This window comes from Toxorhynchites rutilus, chromosome 2 (genome assembly GCF_029784135.1).
Source record: "Toxorhynchites rutilus septentrionalis strain SRP chromosome 2, ASM2978413v1, whole genome shotgun sequence".
Classification (NCBI taxonomy): domain Eukaryota; kingdom Metazoa; phylum Arthropoda; class Insecta; order Diptera; family Culicidae; genus Toxorhynchites; species Toxorhynchites rutilus.
This window is the reverse complement of record NC_073745.1, coordinates 44149307-44172246: the sequence shown is the minus strand read 5'-3', so window position 1 is coordinate 44172246 and position 22940 is coordinate 44149307. Positions and strand designations below refer to the sequence as shown.

At 39.0% G+C, this 22940-nt stretch overlaps 1 protein-coding gene across 7 annotated transcripts in view; it reads left to right on the top strand.

Annotated features, from left to right (window-relative positions):
- Positions 1–12575: 12575 nt before the first annotated feature.
- The window catches only part of LOC129764776 (long-chain-fatty-acid--CoA ligase 6), a 77824-nt gene continuing 67459 nt past the window's right edge, over positions 12576–22940 (top strand). The window contains exon 1 of one of the 7 annotated variants that reach the window (XM_055764248.1): positions 12576–12715. The gene's annotated coding sequence lies outside the window, so the exon portion shown is untranslated. Of the gene's footprint in view, positions 12716–13069; positions 13208–13533; positions 13661–13852; positions 14057–22940 lie in introns of those variants that run through there. The other 6 variants (XM_055764252.1, XM_055764251.1, XM_055764247.1 and 3 more) reach the window with 6 other exon arrangements.

Sequence of the window (22940 nt, the reverse complement as noted above, 5' to 3'; positions counted from 1 at the left end):
ATGAAAACATCAATTTGTGTTTTATTATTATTTTGGATAATGTTTTAGAAAGCATTGAACTTTATTTCCTAAACTCTTTTTTGGAAGGTTTAATGGCCCTGAAAAGCGCCTTGTTTTATGGAATGGTTCCAATTTAGAAAACTTAGTACTCGTGGTTTTGAAAAAAACCATTTCGAACGCCCTCGATGCCGCCTTGTTCTGGATTTGCCGCCAAAGCAGTTTGTATAAAGAACAAACTTTTTTCTTCTGCTACCTGATGCCGTTTTGCGATTGCGTTTGCCACTCGCCATTCGCTGCAACTGCCTGTTGTCTTGATGTCCGCCGAACCGAATGTGTTCTGTTCCGAATGCAGGTTTTCTTATCGTCGCGAGCACCTAAGCCAGCTAACTCGATCACTCCGGCGGCCGAAACTATATAACGCCGGCTAGGTGGACTGGTACACAGGTACTAACGCGCTCGACCTAGCAACCTTTTCCGGTGCAATTGGCGGATACACCTACGGGAAATTGCAGACCACCACGGTTCGAGCGGGATTTTGCCTTTCCCTTCTCTTTTCCTCCTTTGATGAGTACACGATGCCGATGCCGTACAACCACACGGGTTTACGGTTTGAAAGAAAATAAGATATTTTTTTTGGGTTCCGCGTGTTTTATATTCTAGCGGTACACACTCACAGGATAGAGACAAATCGGCAGACTCAGCCAAAGGGGCGGGTCCAACGAGACGAACGAATGAGCGTTAAAAGGGAGCGATGGCAAAAAAATACATTCATTACAATTTGTTCGCTCGTTGGATTAACATACAGACTAAAAAGGGTCCTTTTCAGGATCACAAAAAGTCTAAAGAGTTTATTGTTTTGTTATCACTCGATATCCCAATCTTGTTCGGCTAAACCTTCCTGTTTAGCGATTTGTTGTCACTCGCCACAGCTTTCACAGTTGGAAAATTTTTTCCCATCCAGCTTGTGACATATTTTACAGTAAATTACATTCAATGGCACGTCGCATTACCACCACTCAGTGCCGGATTGGAGGTAATTTTAACCTGTAATTGAACATTTGCGATGACAGTGGTACAGTGTCGACTTTCAATGTGGGGTCATAATTTGGATCTCTATGTTTACAAAAATGTCCAACTAAATAAGTCGCATTACATGTCCGTCCAATTAGCTAAATGTCGAACTAATTATAGATTACTGTACTTTAAATCTGGAAACAATTTAAGAATTGGTGAAAATTGAATAATCAGGAAAGTCCCTAACTATCAATAAGCTCAGAACAACTGCCAAATTCACATACTCATCAAATCCTGGCAAACAAATTATGAAAACATCAATTTGTGTTTTATTATTATTTTGGATAATGTTTTAGAAAGCATTGAACTTTATTTCCTAAACTCTTTTTTGGAAGGTTTAATGGCCCTGAAAAGCGCCTTGTTTTATGGAATGGTTCCAATTTAGAAAACTTAGTACTCGTGGTTTTGAAAAAAACCATTTCGAACGCCCTCGATGCCGCCTTGTTCTGGATTTGCCGCCAAAGCAGTTTGTATAAAGAACAAACTTTTTTCTTCTGCTACCTGATGCCGTTTTGCGATTGCGTTTGCCACTCGCCATTCGCTGCAACTGCCTGTTGTCTTGATGTCCGCCGAACCGAATGTGTTCTGTTCCGAATGCAGGTTTTCTTATCGTCGCGAGCAGCTTTGCCAGCTAACTCGATCACTTCGGCGGCCGAAGCTATATAACGCCGGCTAGGTGGACTGGTACACCTAGCTACCTAGCTACCCTTGCGGGGAACTCCAGATCAACACGAGCGGGAACTCCAGATCAAGGTTCGAGCGGGATTTTGCCTTTCCCTTCACTTTTCCTCCTTTGCCATATCCAACCATGGCTGCTTGTGTTGGTTTGTTGATGTGAGGTGATGCGAAACGATGTGGTGTACGGTTCGGATGAGAATGATCGTTACGGCAGCGGAGAGGGGATTTTTAAGCTGACTGGCTGGCTCGAGAATTACGCATGTGTGAGACTGCGACCAATGTTTCCCTCATTTTTTTCTTTTTCCTTTCCAATCGTGCTTCATTCTATTTCGCTGCTGCTCTGGTTGCCCGTTTTGGTCGGTACGATTTGAGGAGCACAAAATGGACCAATCAAAAATGGGCACATAGTGTATTTGGACAATGCTTGATATTTCACAATTATTCAATTATTTATCTCAAGAAAAATGAAATGTTATTCGTTATGATAGATGCGTAGATATATTTCCTATCAATTGATGCAAAAACCTTTGCGATCTATTGAGAAATGCTCGAGTTATAAGCGTTCCAAATCTTGCATTTTTTCCTACTTGTTCAGTGCCTAGATTTCCATTTCACCCCCTATATCTTCCGGTTAGACGTAGTCCTACGTCAATAAATGAAATAAACTCTATCTGTTAATCTCAACAACCTCGAAAATAGTAGCACTGCTTCATTATGATCAAGATTAGCGCAAATGCAATCCCAGTTGAAGCAGTTTTACGACTGGCACGCGAGCCAAAATAAATTATTAACTTAATATAACTTAGTTATTCAATATATTCCCCAAATATTTTTTGGTGCACAAACTTAACACCTGCTTCACCATAGTGTCAGTTCAATGCATTGTTGACAGAAAAGAAACAATGTTAACTGCTTGAAAAAAGGCAGAATATTTACCTCAGCAGAGATTCATTACTAATACCCTAGCATAAATATTTCCCTCTCGCTATCTTCCCTCCATGTTTATATTTATCATTACGACTGCATAATTTGCAACACCAAACAATCGTCAAACATAGCATAAAAAAAATTAGGCGATTGTTGCATCGTTACAGGGCCAATGCACACGGAAGCAGATACAAATGGGGTTTCAGCGTAGCGAAGATGCACTATTTTTACGTACGGGTTATGAAACACGCACGTACGCACACCAATATCCATATAACGATGGCTCAAAGCAACTAAATATACACACACTTATCTCCGTTTTGCGCTCTTCTCAGCAGAAGCCCTTTCTGTTATTATTGCCAGTCTAGATTAGCTTAGCGAAACAAATCACTGACAAAATTCCACAACATTTATTTTCTGACGATAGCCTAGCTTGATGATTCCCCAAACAATTGTGTAGCTCAGAACCTTAATGCAATGGCATCAGTTTAATGCAATGATTGCAATACCAGAGACATCAGCGAGTGAGTAATTTGGTCGCGTCTACAGCTCAATCCGAAACGAAAACAAGTGATGACGCAAAACAAGAAAAAAACAAGCGATATTCATTGCTTTGAAAACAGAACGATACTGAAAGTTTGCCTTCCTTCTTTGTTTGAGACTTTAAACTTCTTCAGTTCATTCGTCTCTAACCTTCAAAAAGGCCCTTGGAAAACTTTACTTTATCCATCATATTACTCCTCCTCCCCCAATGCCTTGAGAAAGGCATTCGATCCCTCGTCGTCCAGCTCGTCCAGCAACGATGTTGTTCAGTCGATTTCCTCACGAAAAATGAAAGTTTGCCTCAGCGAGATCCACTGTTTATACTCTAGGCAAATATTCCCCTTCGTTCTTCTTCTTTTCCTCTGCTCACGGAGACTTTACACCTTACGATTTCCCCTTCGTTGCTCGTTATAGACAGTTCTGTTCGGGAAAGCACACAAATGGACAGAACAAATGTATGAGGAAATGAGAATTTTCATAAATTTAAACCATATACAGACTATGGGATTGTAACGTATATCATATCAAACAAATCTTAGGGAATTTCCGATTCGTTTGGTATATAAATCGCCAAAATCCGTTCACGGCAAAAATAGTTATTAGCGTTAACTTTATTTCATAAAAACGTGACCTTTTTTTCTGATTTGGCCCCCCTTATGACAGACGTAGTTCTACGTCAAAAGATCCAATAATCACGAGGGGAAAAATGTGTTTGTTTGTTTGTTTGTTTATTATTGGATTATAGGCTGTAAGCCCGTTACTCTTCTTAAAATTAACATGAAGACATCAAATACACATTTACATTTAGTTGATTCCTTAAAAATAATCATGATTTCTTTCGAATCTCTTCTGTTGTCATACTCACAGAAACCACATCTTGTAGCACGTTAAACTCACGCATGAATCTAGTTGTCGGTTCGTGCTGTGTGTAGTTCCTGTGTCTTAGAGGTGGATTAAACACCCTCCGTCGACGAAGTGAATTGGGGCTGGTATTAAAGCAGATCCGGTCGTAGAGACATGGACTTCTGATCCTTCCGCTCAGTACATTGCAAAAAAATGTTATATCCGCGATCTTGTGTCTGCTGCTGATAGTATCCAGGTCTACCAAACAGCAGAGATCTTCATATGCTGGCAGGTGTTCTCCTCTTTATCCTAGATTTCTCAGCGCAAACTTCAGGAACCTTTTCTGGACATTTTCAAGTCTTTGGATGTGCAAATCATATTGCGGTCGCCACACCACACTCGCAAAGTCGAGTTTGGACCGTACAAGAGTGGTGTAAATTTTTGAAATAACATGCGGATCGGAGAAATCGGAGTGTTACTTTTTTGTGTTGTACAAGTACCATCGGAGCATGACTCACATTCTTTGGTTGTACATTGTACCGCATGTCAAACTGACAATCAGAAATTTTTATCTATTGCATTCTTGCATTTTATCTATTGCATTCTTGCAGGTTTTCATTTAGCGTCTAAACAATTAAATACAACAAACAAGTTTCCACATATGAGTTATTAACTCAAAAGAAAGTCAATGAGAATAATCCATTGATGTAAAAAAAAAATGTAATCTGTATCTACAGATTCTTTGCTTCAAAAAGTCTGAAAAATCTGTAGAAATATAGATTATTCTGAAAATATGTTAACCCTGGTACCGAGTTACTTGAATGACTCTAGCGCTGTACATGGTGACAAACAAACAATTTCCGAAGTACAACGCTAGTAAGATGAAGGATAGAAGGTGGGAAGATTCACGGGTTTTGGTGGTGTCAAACTTTGATTGTATTAGTAGCCAGGAAGACAGGAAGTTCGCATATCAGGCATACCAGTCAGTTTCTCAAATGGTACAAAATTTAATGTGTCAACAAATAACGTTGAAAGAGGATATACAGATACTAATTACATATTTTGCAGGAAATATTTTTCGCATTAGATTCATCATTTGAAAAAAAAACAGAACTTAAATGTTTTATTTTTTTCTTTGATTTGATTTCTAATGCCTATTGCATTTTACATGAGAAATTTACATGGATTTGCAAATCTTTAGTTGATATTTAGTTGATATGATTCTAGCGTTGAAAAGCTTGAGCTTGGGTACACTGTACAATCACTATGGAATGTATATGAAAGAATCGAAACAATATTTGAATAACTCACAATTTGATGATGTCATGAGTCAAAATGCTCAGATAATCTTGTAATTGATTGATTCTTAATAGGTGATAACTGTATTGTGACTTACTTCCATCATTTAAGAAGCAAAAACGTCCAGAGAACGGTCGTATTCTTAGTCCTCGGCAATAGCAGAATTGTAAATGAAATATTGCTTAATTGTAAGCTATTTTTCTCAAATCACATACACCGGTAGTGGGAGCCTTCAAAATATCTTCATATCATCGCGAAAATAACGAATATTTGTTTGTTTTTATGGAGGTGAGAGAGTGAAAATGATACACAAAAATATCACTTTTATTCATTTTTTCCGACATTAATTCAAAACTACCCAATGCACACTGTCACATTATACGCATATTCAATGGACACTCCACGGAAAGATCTGTTTTTAATCGGTATAAAACTTGCCGAAAAAGTGTTTCATATGGATGTGGAAGGCAATTGAATGTAAACACAAATATGGACGTCACAATGTGAAAACTAGCTATGGCAGCGCATGCTGTCACGCACACCACGCTCACAAATTCTGCCATCTGCTCCACCTAATAATCCTGCTCATGGTGTTTTGGTTGTGTTAAACTTTGATTGTATTAGTAGCCAGGAAGATTGGAAGTTCACATACCAGTTAGTTACTCAAATGGTACAAAATTGAATGTGTTAACGAATAACGTTAAAAAAGGATATACAGAAACTAATTACATATTTCCAAAAAACATTTTTGCGTTATAAAATAACAGAACATGTCACTAACTAAAATGTTTAATTTTTTCTTTGATTTCTTCTTATATCAGAAATAGTATTCTAATGTCTACTATGTTTGGATTTTAGAGAAACTTCATGGAAGTTTATCTCTTGTCAGCAATTGTAATTACTTTTTTCACAATTAGGATGCTGAACACTTCATTCGTCTGAAATTAAGACGCAACCGGACAACTTTTCGTCTCAATCAATCTCTTACAAGGTCAATTGAATTTATTTTTCAAGTACATTTTACATGAAAAAAAAATTGAAACCTTTTTCCCCATCCAGTGTCAAATGTGCCTTCGTCAGAGGATCAAAAGATTCTGTGACTCTGACTTTATTAATCTACGTTTTTGGTCGACGTAACGAGAAGTAAGATTGAATTGAATTTTAGTTTAAAACACCTTGAAAATACTGAAATTTAATTTTCTGCAAAAAGGTCAGTCTGGCCCTTATAATTTTGAACGCTAGCATTGATTTAAGAAAGAAACTAGTTCGTTCATTTCATCTGCTTATTTTTACTTTTTATATAAACACTTTTCCTATGTAGTGGACTATTATAAGAAAAGTAACATACATCAACAAAATATGTGACGTCACAAAAAAAAATCTTTCCACCTTTCATTTTCCATCTTGCAGTTGTATGTCTGCCATAAAAGAATTAATGATGTTACGAATTTCAGGCGGTATGAGCACAATTTTAAAATGAATATTATGAATGAAAGTTAACTTCTTCGAATCAAATTGATATTCTATGTAAATGAAAACGTTTTTTTTCGCAGGTGGTGAACAAATCTTATACGAAAGTTGCGTCTGAAGATAATTTTATATTATAATGGTAAGTTACAGAGAAAATATCAAAAAAAAAGACGGGTGGGTAATGTCGGGGACATAACCGTAGTGACGTAGGACTTTACAAAGGGGACAGCTTTTGTTAAATATACATTTTAAATATATTGTTTTATTTTCTTCTCCTACGTGAATACCTACCTATCTACCTGAAAAATGGATTAGTTTACTGTTTACTTTTTATGCATATGTTGATGGTTCTGAAAAGAACCTTTGGTGTTGTGTTTTTGTTATCACTCGATATTCCCATCTTGTTCGGTTAAACCTTCCTGTTTAGCTATTTCGTTTGCCACTCGTCACAGCTTTCACAGTTGGAAAATTTCTTCCCATCCAGCTTGTGACATATTGTTCAGTAAATTACATTTAATGCGACGTGCCGGAGAAACACTTTGCCACTAACTGAAACTAATTGTTGCCTTGATGAGCGCCGAACCGAAGCTGCTCTGTTCTTGATGCGGGTTTTCTGATTGTCGTGAGCAGCTTTGCAAGCCAACTCGAGCACTCCGACGGCCGAAACTCTATAATCCCTGTTAGGTATACTGGTGCTCCGGCACCAATCCGTTCGGCCTAGTTACCCTTGCGGAGCTATCAGTGAATGCGACCAACAGGGAACTGGAGACCTGCACGGTTCGAGTGGGACTTTGCCTTTCCCTTAACTTGTCCTCCTTTGTTACGTCCACGATGCCGATGCCGTACAACCACACGGGTTTACGGTTTGAAAGAAAATAAGAATTTTTTTTTGGGGTCCGCGTGTTTTATACTCTAGCGGTACACACTCACAGGATAGAGACAAATCGGCAGACTCAGCCAGAGGGGCGAGTCCAACGAGACGAACGAATGAGCGTTAAAAGGGAGCGATGGCAGAAAAATACATTCATTACGATTTGTTCGCTCATTGGATTCACATGCAGGCTAAAAAGGGTCCTTTTCAGGATCACAAAATTATCTTCAATCTAAAGAGTTTATTGTTTTGTTATCACTCGATATCCCCATCTTGTTCGGCTAAACCTTCCTGTTTAGCGATTTTTTGTCACTCGCCACAGCTTTCACAATTGGAAAATTTCTTTCTATCCAGCTTTGTGACATGTTGTACAGTAAATTACATTCAATGCGACGTGCCGAAGCGCCACTCAGTGTCGTATTGGAGGCGATTTTAACCTGTAATTGAACATTTGCGATGACAGTGGTACAGTGTCGACTTTCAATGTGGGGTCATAATTTGGATCTCTATGTTTACAAAAATGTCCAACTAAATAAGTCGCATTACATGTCCGTCCAATTAGCTAAATGTCGAACTAATTGTAAATTACTGTACTTTCAATCTGGAAACAATTTAAGAAATAATTAATGAAAATTGAATAATCAGGAAAGTCCCCAACTATCAATAAGCTCAGAACAAATGCCAAATTCACATACTCATCATATCCTGGCAAACAAATTATGAAAAAATCAATTTGTGTTTTATTATTATTTTGGATAATGTTTTAGAAAGCATTGAACTGTATTTCCTAAACTCTTTTTTGGAAGGTTTAATGGCCCTGAAAAGCGCCTTGTTTTATGGAATGGTTCCAATTTAGAAAACTTTGTACTCGTGATTTTGAAAAAAACCATTTCGAACGCCCTCGATGCCGCCTTGTTCTGGATTTGCCACCAAAGCAGAACAAACACAAACACAAAGAACAAACTTTGTTCTTCTGCTACCTGCTGCCGTTTTGCGATTGCGTTTGCCATTCGCCACTCGCTGCAACTGTCTGTTGTTGTCTTGATGTCCACCGAACTGAATGTGTTCTGTTCTGAATGCGGTTTTTCTAGGTGGACTGGTGCACTGGTACTAACGCGCTCGGCCTAGCTACCCTTGCGGGGAACTCCAGATCAACACGAGCGGGAACTCCAGATCAAGGTTCGAGCGGAATTTTGCCTTTCCCTTCACTTTTCCTCCTTTACCATGTCCAGACATGGCTGCTTGGGTTGGTTTGTTGATGTGTTGTGATGCGAACCGATGTGGTGTACGGTTTGAATGAGAATGATCGTTACGGCAGCGGAGCGGGGATTTTTAAGCTGACTGGCTGGCTCGAGAATTACGCATGTGTGAGACTGCGATCAATGTTTCGTTCATTTTTTTCTTTTTCCTTTCCAATCGTGCTTCATTCTATTTCGCTGCTGCTCTGGTTGCCCGTTTTGGTCGGTACGATTTGAGGAGCACAAAATGGACCAATCAAAAATGGGCACATAGTGCATTTTGACAATGCTTGATATTTCACAATTATTCAATTATTTATCTCAAGAAAAATGAAATGTTATTCATTATGATAGATGCGTAGATATATTTCCTATCAATTGATGCAAAAACCTTTGCGATCTATTGAGAAATGCTCGAGTTATAAGCGTTCCAAATCTTGCATTTTTTCCTACTTGTTCAGTGCCTAGATTTCCATTTCACCCCCTATATCTTCCGGTTAGACGTAGTCCTACGTCAAAAAATTGCGGAAAATATGTTAAGTTAGGGCCAGAACAACGATTTAAATAATGCCAAGTAAATATTTGCATTCAAATTTCAGCAATTCAAAATGTTAGAATAGATGTATAGCAATGTAATACCATGGACAGACATACAACTGTACTAGCGTTGTACGTGTACAGCGTTGTACAGGTACCACGATAGCATGACACACATACTTTGGTTGTACATTGTACCGCATGTCAAGCTGACAATCATAAATTTGAATATATTGCATTGTATTTTCACCAATATTTGAATGAAAAAGGTTTTTATTTAGCGTCTAAACTATCAAACACAACAAATATGTTTCCAATCTGAGTTAGTAACTCAAGAGAAAGTCAATGAAAAGAATGTATACCAAGTGTTTTGATTCGGTTTGTTCATGCTACTCACCACTAACCGTCTATGTCGCTGCGCACAGCACAACTGTAGCCACGTACAGCGGTATAATAGGTCGGTACAGGTACAGCGATTGTACCGAGTTGCTTGCATGGTTCTAGCGCTGTACATGGTGACAGACATACAATTTTCGAAGTACAACGCAAGTACAGCTGTATGTCTGTCATAAGTATAATGTCGCTAGACAGCGTGGTAATTCATTTCTGTGTCCCTGAAACGTCGGTTCCATCTTCTATTGAATCAAAGAACGACGTCATATATCATCCGACAGTATCCTGCAGGGAGGATAAAGTGCGATTCACATACAACATACACGTCACGTTCACGTTCCGTCACGTCACGATACGTCAATGATTCTACCATGCAATTCTCATGAAAACATTCACATACACCAGCAACGTAACGACCCGTCATCATACGTTCAACGAAAACGACCGGCAGGGTTTTCTACAAAGACGGAATAATTGACGGAGACGAACGGCTCGTTTGGTTTTTGTCTGGGCTTTGTGTCTCGGCTTTTGTTTTGATTTGGTTATTTTACTGTACATTTACATCTACATCGACATTAAGCTAATAGAACAGATCTGCGATGCAACACGTTTAATTAGACATTTGTACCTCTAGTTGGACATTTTTGTAATCATTGAGTTCGGGGCCCAAATTATGGCCCCACATTGAAAGTCGCCACTAGTCGCAAATGGTCAAAACCGACTCCATGCGACACTGAGTGGTGCCTCAGCATATCGCTTTATATGTAGCTTACTGTACTTTTTATGCCAACATATCTCTTAGCTCCAAATTTCGGAGTGAAAATCATTCGCGACTAGTTGAAAGAATTATTCTATTTATTATTATTGTTGCATAAGGGTCGGACTACGGGGTTTAAGCATTTAAATAATTGAATTCAATGATTCTCATTGAATTTTTCAAAATTTAGAACTGATTCTAGGCATGCTGATTTGAAAGAGGGCATTGCAATTTAAAATTGTTGTAGATGGCGACACCATGAATAAAATTAAATAAATCATTCGTTTGGCATTTGACGTGACGGTGCTGGTGGAAGCATTGACTGCATGTGTGAATTGGTGGAGACGTTGACGGAACGTAGACGTTCTTCTCCGTAACGTGCTATGTGAATCGCACATAATTCATTCTCGTTAAAATTAAGGTAATATTATATTATCAGGCACGTAGCGTAACCGGCACGGCTCGTTTCATGCAAGACAAATATTATAGCGTGTGTTTCAAATGTGTCTGCGTATATATAGCGGAACGGCTCCGGACATACACAGCACGTTTCAGACAAATGCATGAGCTACACGGGCGAGTAGCACCATACATACAAATCATACGTCGAAGTTCGTGATATGGGTGCGATCGTCGCTCTTCGGTACGACATCGGTTCAATCATCAGAAGCATTTCTCCGCTCCGTCTGCGCTGCCGGTCCCTACAGAGAACCCAGCAAACATTAAATCGTATAATTTTGCAGGTGCCAAGTCTTACAAGAAATCCGAATAAATCATAATCGCATATAATATCAATCAAAGTATGTATCGTCCCAGCAAACATTAAATCGTATAATTTTGCACGTGCCAAGTCTTACAAGAAATCCGAATAAATCATAATCGCATATAATATCAATCCAAGTATGTATCGTGTATATTTGAAATCGCATAAAATGTAAAAACTCGATTTTGTATACCATTATCAAATTAAGTAGCAATTCGGTATAATAAACATCAATTTTATGATGTACATTGTCGTAAAATATATTAAATCAGCATCATATGCGTATATTACGCTGATGCAGTTTGTGTGTCGTATAAGCGTATAATTTGAATCGATTCAATACTGTAGTAAATCATGTTGCATGCTGAAGAAAATCATGAAACAGTAAATCATGTTAGATCCTAATAAAGAACATATTACATCATATTGAAATGTCAATGAAATGCTGATGCACTCGAAAGTTTTAACCGCTGTTGGATTAAATTTCAGATAGCCGCGCGAGATAGCTGGTGGATGATAATCCAGACGACCGGAGTTCGAACCCACATCGGAGCAGTTTTCACTAAACATCAATCTGTGCCATTTTAAACATTCATATTCCACTCCCAACACAAGTCAATCAAACAATTATTATTTCTACAAACATAAATATTCATATATAAAAATGGCGATTCGTGAGGCTATAATAAACATTTCACGAAAATATTTTGCGCCATTTGTTTTTTTCCATGTTTGTAATAAATCGTATATGAGTTTGGCAAAAGTCGTATTTGGTGCCTTGACAATTCATGAATGTATTCATATTAGATCGCAATTCAATTTCAACATAATCGCTATTATAGCCGGTCAAAGTTGCATATTCATCCAAACAAATTCGGTAAGCATTTGCCATGTATGTATATTACCTCCACTTTTGCATGCATATGCCAGTTAGGCGCATTATATGCCAACCAAATTTTAGGGCATATGATGTTATATATACGCTTGTTATGCGATTTAATGTTTGCTGGGAAGTTGCTATGCCTGATGATATGAATACATCATGTATTTGTCTGCCGGTGTCGGTACGTGCCGTTAACGCTACGTGCTGGATAATATAAAACGGCCTTTAGTGTGGTGTGTTTCCTTAAGGACACAAACATTATCTTATTCGGTTGGCGTATAACAGTTGTGCAGTCACTTCATTCATTTCCGTATGTATCCTCAATGGATATGGTGCACTATTGGAATCAATTTTCAGTGAATATTTCAAATTTAGATGGTGACAGCAAATGGATTTAGGAAAATTGTGGTGAATACGGTCAAATGGTTTGTTAGATGAGGTGCTGTGGAAGTGTAAAGGAAAATGAGTTTTTCTCCGATACTCTAGCGTTTGTTTTTGACGTCATCGCTGTACGAAAACGTTGTTTCTCCAACAAGGGGCTGCTTAGGGCCTCCGGTGCAATACACTTCGAGTTGTTTACATCTGCTCAACCGTCTGTACGCTGATCTGATGATACCGTACGATATTTTCTAACAGCCTTGCGCAATGTGAACCTCTCATGTACGGATTCTCTTGCTTGTGGTGGACGTCATTTGTCGTGGGAAACAGTTCTCCCCTTATCGAACGTGGCTTCTTCTACTGGAAAATCAATGGTCAAAATTGTTTGCACTCAACTTTGGAGAAGTTCAACTTACTGTGATTTATGGTACGACCTAGTGTTACTGAATATTTGTGTCGGTTAAAGAAGCACAAATACTTTTTCCCAACGAAAATTGCAGTTTTAATAGTGTTGCCAATTGTGAGATGATGTGCTCCCCAAAGAGTGATAAAGGTATTATCAAATAAAGAGTTTTAGAAGAGTAGAAGCTGTTACAATTGTTACAAACAATTAATGCATAACAACCACCGAACCATTTTCTTGCGCTATCAGTGTGTCTGGCAACTGTTCTCCACGATTCATATGCTAATAGTTCCCAGCTCACCTTCATGCAATTTACCTTCTGTTTATGCTCTATCCGAGACGCTCTCACTCTCTCACTCTCGGGCGCTTTGTAAGCAAATTCCGTCTGCTGGCATGAATTGTATGATCGGAACAGCGGAAAGAAGTTTTACTTTACGCGCTCTCGTGTCTAACAATTGCCAGTGTAATTATCATTTGTTTCTTTGTTTCCTCTTATAATATTGCTGCTACCGTTACTCTAATGAACGCAAGTTTGTTCCATCCACATCATTCAGTGAGAGTGCAGCAAGTGGTAGTGGAGGTCTTCTTTTTAACAGATCCAAGGTGCGTGGATTGATTTTCCAATCGGATTCAGCGAAAGCTGTTATCATGCGGCATTTTTGACAGTTGTGCCCAAAATATCGACCGGCTGTTTTCATGGTGTGCGTATGAATCATGTTTTTTATGTAACCCGCGAGAGGAAAGGGAGAGTTGGTGCAATTTTAGCGATTCTCATCGTACCTATTCGAAGCACGAAACTGTTATACCGATTCGTAGCAGCCGTGCGTTAAGTTGTGAGCCTCGTGACGGAAATCGATTGCTACGCCGGAAATGTGCTAAAAGTGACGGATTTGGTGTTTCGACGCTCGCTGCAACCGGAATCACTGCTTCCGTGCCCGATTTCAGCCAAATCAAGGCTGTGCAGTCGTAATTGCCTCGGGAAAGTGAATTTTATGTAAGGTGAAAGATTATCGATTTTCAGGCGGTGTTGCGACAGAAGTATGAATTCAGGCTGATTCTACTTTCTGAACGTGTGTATTAAGTTTGAGTGTATGAGTGTTTATGACAGTGCAGACCACGAAATGTGTTTCTGTTCCATTCAAATCAGACTTGTAAATTCAATGTGAGAAATGTTCATCGACAAATAATGCTTGCTACTTATCGGAACCACATCGCTACTATGAAAACTTTCCAAACACATGAGTTATTGAAATAACTTATCTCCAAGCACGAACAATCCAAAACAATTACATTGGTTTGGTATTGATTTTTCCTTCTATCCCGACTTCATATCAAGACACGACTCTAAACTAACATCGAAATAAGCAAGGAAAATCAATACATAAAGTGCTCTATTTTCTCCACTGTCTCACTTATGTTTCCTGACTTCGGCAGACACAAACAATTTTACACGAATTCGATTCTCTTTCGAGGAGTCCGGAGACACAAAACCTTCAATGAAACCATAAGGAACAATCTTCCAGGAAGGCCACACCAAAGAAAATGTGTGGCATGGATAATACATAGTGTTTAAAAATTGATTACAGAAAATGTGAGCTCGGGTCAAGCTATCTGATATGTGAGAAACAAATAAGAATAACACGTGCCACCATTCGAAACATTAAATAATAAATGTTGGATGGGAAAAGTGGCACTCTGTGGTCCATTATCTCGTTGATTGGTACTCTACCACTCTGACAGAGGATTATAGAATGACAGCTAGATAAATTTGGATGAAACTGTTACAGAAGGATTGTGTCTGAGATACGGTTCCTTAGTTGACGTAGGATTACTTTAGCGTAAATTCTATTGTTGAACTCTTTTATTATAATTTGATAATCTAGAAAAAGTCCATTTGGCTTGGTTTTTTTTATTAAATCGTTTATTTTTACAGGCTCAGTTACATAAGTTTAAAGGAGCCAAACTCTTAACTATGTTTCTACTAGCATATATTAACATGTTTCCTTAATTCTATGGTTAATAAACTAGGAAACCGATTACTCGCGGTCGACTCGAGTTTAGAAGGGTGACACGTTTTCATTAGGAAAAGGATGGGATGTAAGGAGATGTGTGTTCACACTCGCACTCACATCCACAATCACATTCACACTTCACACTCAATTCTTAAAAATTATCATTACATCTAATATGTATTACAATTCAACTTATTCTAATGGAAGGGAACCTATAGCTCGCAAAGGACTAAAAGGAGGGGAAAAGGATGTAAGAACAATCACACTCGAAGATCGATAGTTTTGATGAAAACATATATTTGGACCATGTAAACCACCGGCCCAATTCATCTTCGTTCCACTTGCGTTGCCAGTTAGCGATTGTATTTTTACGGACTAAAGAATAAAATTCATTGAAGGCGATTTGACGCTGATAAATGTTGTCTTCATTCGCACTCACCTTTGCTAATGAGTCAGCCCTCTCATTACCCGGAATTGAGCAATGTGAAGGGACCCAAACAAAGGTGATGACATAACAGCGTCTGGATAAAGCGCTCAAAATTTGTCGTATTCTCTCAAGGAAGTACGGCGTGTGCTTTTCCGGCCTCACTGAACGGATAGCTTCGACAGAGCTAAGACTATCCGTTACAATGTAATAGTGTTCAACAGGCCGTGAGGCGACGCTGTCCAGCGCCCAGTATATCGCTGCCAATTCAGCAATATATACTGAGCAAGGATACTGAAGACTGTGTGAGGTGCTAAAAATACGTTGAACACTCCAAATCCTGTGGACTCATTCATAGAGGACCCATCAGTAAAGTACATATTATCACAATTGATACGCCCATACTTTGCATTGAAGATCGTAGGAACGATCCCCGATAGAAGATAATCTGGAATATCATGGATTTTCTCCTTCATGAACAGATCAAAATGCACAGAGGAATTGATGTAGTCAGGGAAACAAACACGGTTGGGAATATACGAAGAAGCATCAACCTGCATGGAGATGAATTCATGATATGAAGTCATGAATCCAGAATGAAAATTTAGCCCGATCAGCTGCTCAAAATTTCCGATCACCAATGGGTTCATAACCTTACACCGGATGAGGAACCGAAGAGATAATAAATTGAAGCGATCTTTTAGTGGGAGTACGCCTGCCAAAACCTCGAGACTCATGGTATGCGTTGAGGGCATACATCCCAAAGCAATACGGAGACAAAGATACTGAATTCGCTCGAGTTTAATGAGGTGTGTTTTGGCAGCTGATTGAAAACAGAAACTGCCATACTCCATCACTGAGAGAATAGTTGTTCGATACAACATTATAAGATACTCTGGATGGGCTCCCCACCAGGTGCCGGTATTTGTGCGGAAAAGTTTATTCTTTGTTGACTTTTGACGTAGGATTACGTCTTTCGGGAACATATTGGGGTACAAATTGAAAAATGAAAATCGATCGCATCGTGAAAAATGTCCAATTTCAAACGCTTGTTACTCATTTCATGGTGGATTGATGAGATTTTTGCATCAAACGATTACGGCACTCCATAACAATTTTTCACATTGAATAAAATAGTATATATCATATAACTAACCATCGAACAATTGAAAAAAAATCAACCCCTATCCAAACAGAGATACCCAGTCCTGATTGGTCGAAATTGACGTCATTTCTTTTTCGCGCCCGATTTGTTCTCTCACCGGCTAGCTGCATGACAAATCGAGTAGGAGGCGCCTACTTCACACATACCAAATGATATAAAAGGATGGAGCGTTCGTGGATTTTATTCATTTTCACAACGGACGTGGAACGGACAACAACAAGTGGAGAGCAGCAGCAGTGAAAGCGGCTAATATATAGGCGAGCATAGAAGTTGAGCAGTCAAAATGCGAGCTGTGTCTCACATCGAGCTTCTATGGCAGCATAAGCAGCGGCAAACAGTAGCAACGGTTGTTGAAACCGGTCTACTACTAGTGGCAGCAGCAAGCATCACGAGCGGATCGTTTCAGGCACGCTCTCTCCGTCAGAAGTGCGAGAACGTTTCTTGGCATCGTGAAAGTGCAATATCGAATCTGAGCGGCCAACAATTAAGCTGTGTCTCACATAAGTGGCAGTAGCAGCAACAGCGGCGGTAAACATCGAGGCTGAACCTCAACAATCGAGCTGTGTCTCGCATCGGTCCACTACTGTTGGCAACAACAAACATCATGAGTAGAGAGTTTCAGGCATGCTCTCTTTCTCTACTGCTGCTGCTGCTACTGCTACTGCTACTCAGTCAGATTTCTCATTCTTGTTGGACGCTCAGATCGATAAACATATGTGTTTCTAGTGTGCATTGCTGGTACTCTTGTTCACATCAACCAATACAGTTGGATGCGGAAAAAGAGTTTAATTTATTGTTTTCCACTTATCATAAAAATGATATAAAACTACGATCAAAAATACTGTTTACTTTTACATTTTCTTTGATCATGTGCAACTAACAGGAAACTTATCACGTCAGAAACATACTTTCCATCAACCAGCCTGACTGGATGCGGTAAGGGAGGCGAATGACATATGTATGCACATATATATATATATATATATATATATATATATATATATATATATATATATATATATATATATATATATATATATATATATATATATATATATATATATATATATATATATATATATATATATATATATATATATATATATATATATATATATATATATATATAGCGAAACGGCTCCGGTCATGCCTCAAGGAATTTTCTAAAATAATATTTTGCCGATGCCTTTGCGCGAACTACACGGGCGAGTAGCACCATAATAGCAAATCAAATGTCGATGTTCGTGATATGGGTGCTCCGCCGAAGTGCTATCCCTGTACGGAGCACTGCGCCGAAAAGTATGCACATCGCGCTGGTGTGATCGAAGAGCAGTATGAATTTCATGTCGTCTAAAGACGACGCTCGTACACACAGCTCGTCGCGCGGATGTCGTCTATAGACGACGCTCGTAACGGAAGGGTTAACCATCAATAACTACGCTTGGCAACATTGACATCTGGCAATTTTCATATAAGATTTTTCCCCCGCATGTTAAAAGTGGTTTTTCATGTACATAAAAGCGCAGCGTAGTATGTCAACTGCTTCCCGGTTAGAAAATAAATGATCGTTAGAAAATAAATGAGCGACCCGTCCAATTTCAAACGTTTATTGCTCATTCATTTCATGATGGATTGATGAGATGTTTGCATCATACGTTGTCGGCACTCCATAATAATTTTTCACATTGAATAAAATAATATATATCATGTATATCATTCTTTTTCGCGCCCGATTCGTTCGTTCACCGGCTAGCTGCATGACAATCGAGTAGGAGGCGCCTACTTCACACATACCAAATGATATAAAAGGATGGAGCGTTCGTGGATTTTATTCATTTTTACAACGGACGTGGAACGGACAACAGTGGAGAGCAGCAGCAGTGGACGCGGCTAATATATAGACGAGCATCGAAACTGTGTGGTCAATAGGCTAGCTGTGCCTCACATCAAGCTTCTATGGCAGTATAAGCAGCGGCAAACTACTACTACTCTCCTAGTGGCAGCAGCAAGCATCGCGAGCGGAGCATTTCGGGCACGCTCTCTCCATCAAAAGTGCGAGCACACGCTTCTTGGAATCGTGAAAGTGCAGCAGTGAACAAGACGAGCATCGAATCTGGGCGGCCCACAATTGAGCTGTGTCTCATATCGAACTTAAGTGGCAGTAGCAGCAGCAGCGGCGGTAAACATCGAAGCCTAACATCAACAATCGAGCTGTGTCCCGCATCGGTCCAGTACTGATGGCAACAGCAAACATCATGAGCAGAAAGTTTCAGGCATGTTCTCTCTTTCTGTTGATGCTGCTGCTCAGTCAGATTTCTCATTTTGTTCGACGCTCAGATCGGTAAACATATATGTTTTCAGTGTTTTAAGTGTGGTCACATCAGATCAACATCAACCAACATGACTTCATGCGGCAAGGAAGGCAAAGGAGGATCGAAGCGTATCGCAAGGTTCTACATGACAATATCCAGTGTATCAAACACGCTATTCGCCGTTTAGCTCGACGTGATGGTGTCAACGAAAACCAAATCTCGTAAACGTGCCTCGGAGCTGAAACAACTTTCTATCACTGATACCGAAACTCGATTGTAACACTGGTGAAATGAACAAAAAATACCCAACAACCAAACCAAACGGCCCTTTTCAGGGCCATCAGATCATTATCAAAGAGTTTAACAGTATATTTTTTCAAACATCCAAAATCAGCCTAACAGATAGCCTAACGTAATCCTACGTCAACTATGCGGTCGTGTCTCGGACACAACCTTCTGTGACTTTTTTTACTCAGATACCTAATATGGGCCCCCCAAGTACATTTGGAGTCGAACCATACCCCAAGATACTTGAATGACATAGCATGAGTGATCGGTTTACCCAAAAGTTGAAGGTTTGGTTTTGCTGGTCTATGCTTCCTAGAAAAAACCACCATCTCTGTTTTCTCCGTGGAGAATTCGATCCCTAGCCCAATGGCCCGGGTTGAAAAATTGTTCAAAGTATCTTGTAAGGGTTCTTGCAGGTCGGATTCGTTTGATCCTACGACAGACACCACTCCATCATCTGCAAGTTGTCTTAGGTTGCAATTTTGTGTAAGGCAATTGTCAATGTCGCTTACATAGAAGTTGTACAAAAGGGAGCTTAAATTTGGCTTGGTTGTAGAGTATTGTTTGTTAGCTCCACATTGGAAAATTTGAGCAACGATGGCAGAAGGATGATGATTAATCATTGGGTGATGCATAACACGACGAAAGATGCTGAAGAGGAGTAAAATATGCTGAAAACTGTCTTCTGAGCACCTGGACAAAATGGCTCCTGCGTTCTGTATGAATATAGTAATGAAAAGTATGTTAATGGGTGAATGAATAGTTTCTCTATTGCCATCAGTGCCGAAAATATTCACGTTCACGTTGAATGTCGTGAATTTCGCGAATTTCGCGAATTTCAGTCTGCTTTGTATTGAAAACCTACTGCTTAAGCGAGAGTCGATAAATATCAAACAACACTATCAATGAACACCAGTGGAATGAACATCAACATCAGCTTGTCATGAAGTTCATTTTTCATTTGCATCTTCATTTTGGTCATGATATTCGTAACATCGAAATTGAGGATCATTGCGTGTTAGTGAAAATCAAAGCATAACATTCAACGTCAATTGAGAGTAAAACCGATTAATGGTAAAAGATAGCCATTCATCACACAAAATTCTTGTTTTTGGCGACTTCGGCAATGGAATGTATAGTATAACTCTTGCTATGTTTTATGAATCTACTCCCGATTGGCCGGAAATGGCATACACCCCCTATTATATGGGTAATGGGTGATAATAACAGACGAGCGGAAAACGAACATAGTTTTCTTTCGATTTCCGGTTGAATAATACTGGCTCTAAAGGACCGGCGATTATATATCAACAGAAGAAGTCGAATATCGTATTCCGATGCCATTTTGGAAAAGAAGATGGTGGCTTCCGGCTAATTCAAAACGGCCCTGAATGACCGAAAATGGAGTTAGTGAAGTGGAGTTAGACAAAGAAAGTGTTAGAAACTAAGATCGCGTTAGAGCGAAACGGCGGTTGTAAAAGAGCATGGAAAGCGGAAACGGAAACGGAACGTTCAACGCTAAACGAAAACTAATGTTGCCTTTTCCGGATTTCAGATTATTTTTTCTAAATGTGGAAATCGAACAAGTTTTCAATAAAAATTCACTGCAAGCGATGAAGATCAACTTAGCGTTCGTGATAATCTCATGAAATTATTGACAATAATGAAAGTGCCTGAATGCAGGCTTTTCGAAATTAGTTCATGCTGTTTTCGTTCAATATACCAGACAAAGTTCACGCGTCTCGACTCTTTGGTTATACTCATTATGACAGATATGGTGTTGAGTTTCAACATAAGAGAATTCATCCGACACTGGGAAAAAGCTAATTCCTTCATTCATGAATAAATTTTGATAATTTGTGACACTGATTGCCATTCTCGCTTCAAACAAACGGAGCACAAAGCTAAGTATGTCAACATGAATTTCAATTGGAATAATATCCACATCAAAATCGACAGCTCAAATCGGACGATCTGTTCTCGAATGATGCGCGAACCAATATTTGTGGCGATCGATTTGAATATTTGAAACATCAATTAATTTGTTGCAGCTTTGAAACTATTTCCAACAAGTCTTCTAACAGATAGTGTTAGACTTATGCTTATACTAAATGTTTTGAAATGTAAAATCGATTGTTATAATGTAATTTTGCGAAGCAATCAGTTTACTGAATCACTCGTTTTAGCTTGGATGCGCTTATATGGCGTAGTCAAATATTGTGACATTCTCCTTTATTCTGCGCCGTCACTGAAAAGCCACCCCACTTGCGTGATTTTCTGGAAGCAGCTGAGGATGATGATTCATTTTTGCCTCGAGTGAGCAATACACAAGCTGACCATATGTCATTTTGACGTAGGACCTCTTCTCTCATTTCCGTACTGGTGTGTAAGTTCAATTACTCGAAAATGAGAGCGTTACGTTGGAGGTGCATGGTTTTGAATATTAATATCTCTGCCGTCTAAACAAAAGTAATGTACAATGCCTAAGAGTGCAAAATCTGTATACAAACGGGCCTGCTCCAAAAACTTAGTTATGAAGCTAGAGAATATTCTCGCTCGTTCGCCAAAGCACTATGCTCTCCCAATCTCGTTTTTATTCTGCAGCCGCTCTGAACGGAGCGGTTGCAGAATAAAAACAACAAAAACGAAGTATCGATGATAATTAGATACGCATTGTATACATTGGTTATGGATTCGATAGCTGAGAATACGAAATATTTGATATTGGATAGAGAATATGTGCTGAGGCGACGTAGAGGCGACGCGTGACCAAATGAGCTGTTTAATCTACAATGGTGTGTGTATGTGTTTTCTATCGTTTCCATCGGTTTCGTTCAGCAGAAACTATGAACCTCAAATATTATTTTTACGCAAGACAGCGCATTAGTAGTACTGATCGCTTCAGACATAGCAGACTGCGTTTGCCATGTCGCACTTGAAGATGCAGAAAAGCGCATGAATGACGGCGGATTCAGATGAAAGGTTTGACCCTCATTACTTCTTATTCCGCAGTCTTGTGTTGTGTGCGGGTTGTGTGGTGTAATCAAGTGTGGTCATCAGATTAAATTCTTCACGATGGAGAAGTTTCACTTAAACAGAAAAGAAAATAAGGATATTCGGGATACTATGGAAATTACAAATGAATTACCTTCGATAATTTTTCATCCTCATCTACAAATGTGAAAGAATAAATAAAAATTGTTTTGAATTTTTTTTCTGATATTGTATACCTGTCCTATGAACAGTTTGAACAGGCGGGCGAGACGCCACTGTCAAAATGTGGGATATAGAGCAGCAGAAAATCAAGCCTAACGCACAGTCCTGTGTTCGTATTGAATGAGCAGCTGGGAGAGCACAGAATGCTTGTAACAATCAAAACACGAGATTTTCGTGTAGATAATAGTTGACATTTTTCAATTATTCGATAGTTAGTTTCAACAAATATATGACTTTCTCTATTGTAATAAATTGTTGGAAAGTGCTCAAATCGATTGATGCCAATATCTCGTAAATACAACGGGAAATGACTGAGCAATGAGCGTTTGAAGATGGACATTTTTTGCGAGACAACCGATTATTCGTTTTCAAATTGCGTCCCGAAAGACTTCGTCCAAAATTTTACGTAGTTCGATTTTTAGAACAAAAAATCGAATTGTTATGTTGGTAAATCTTGTGATGATTC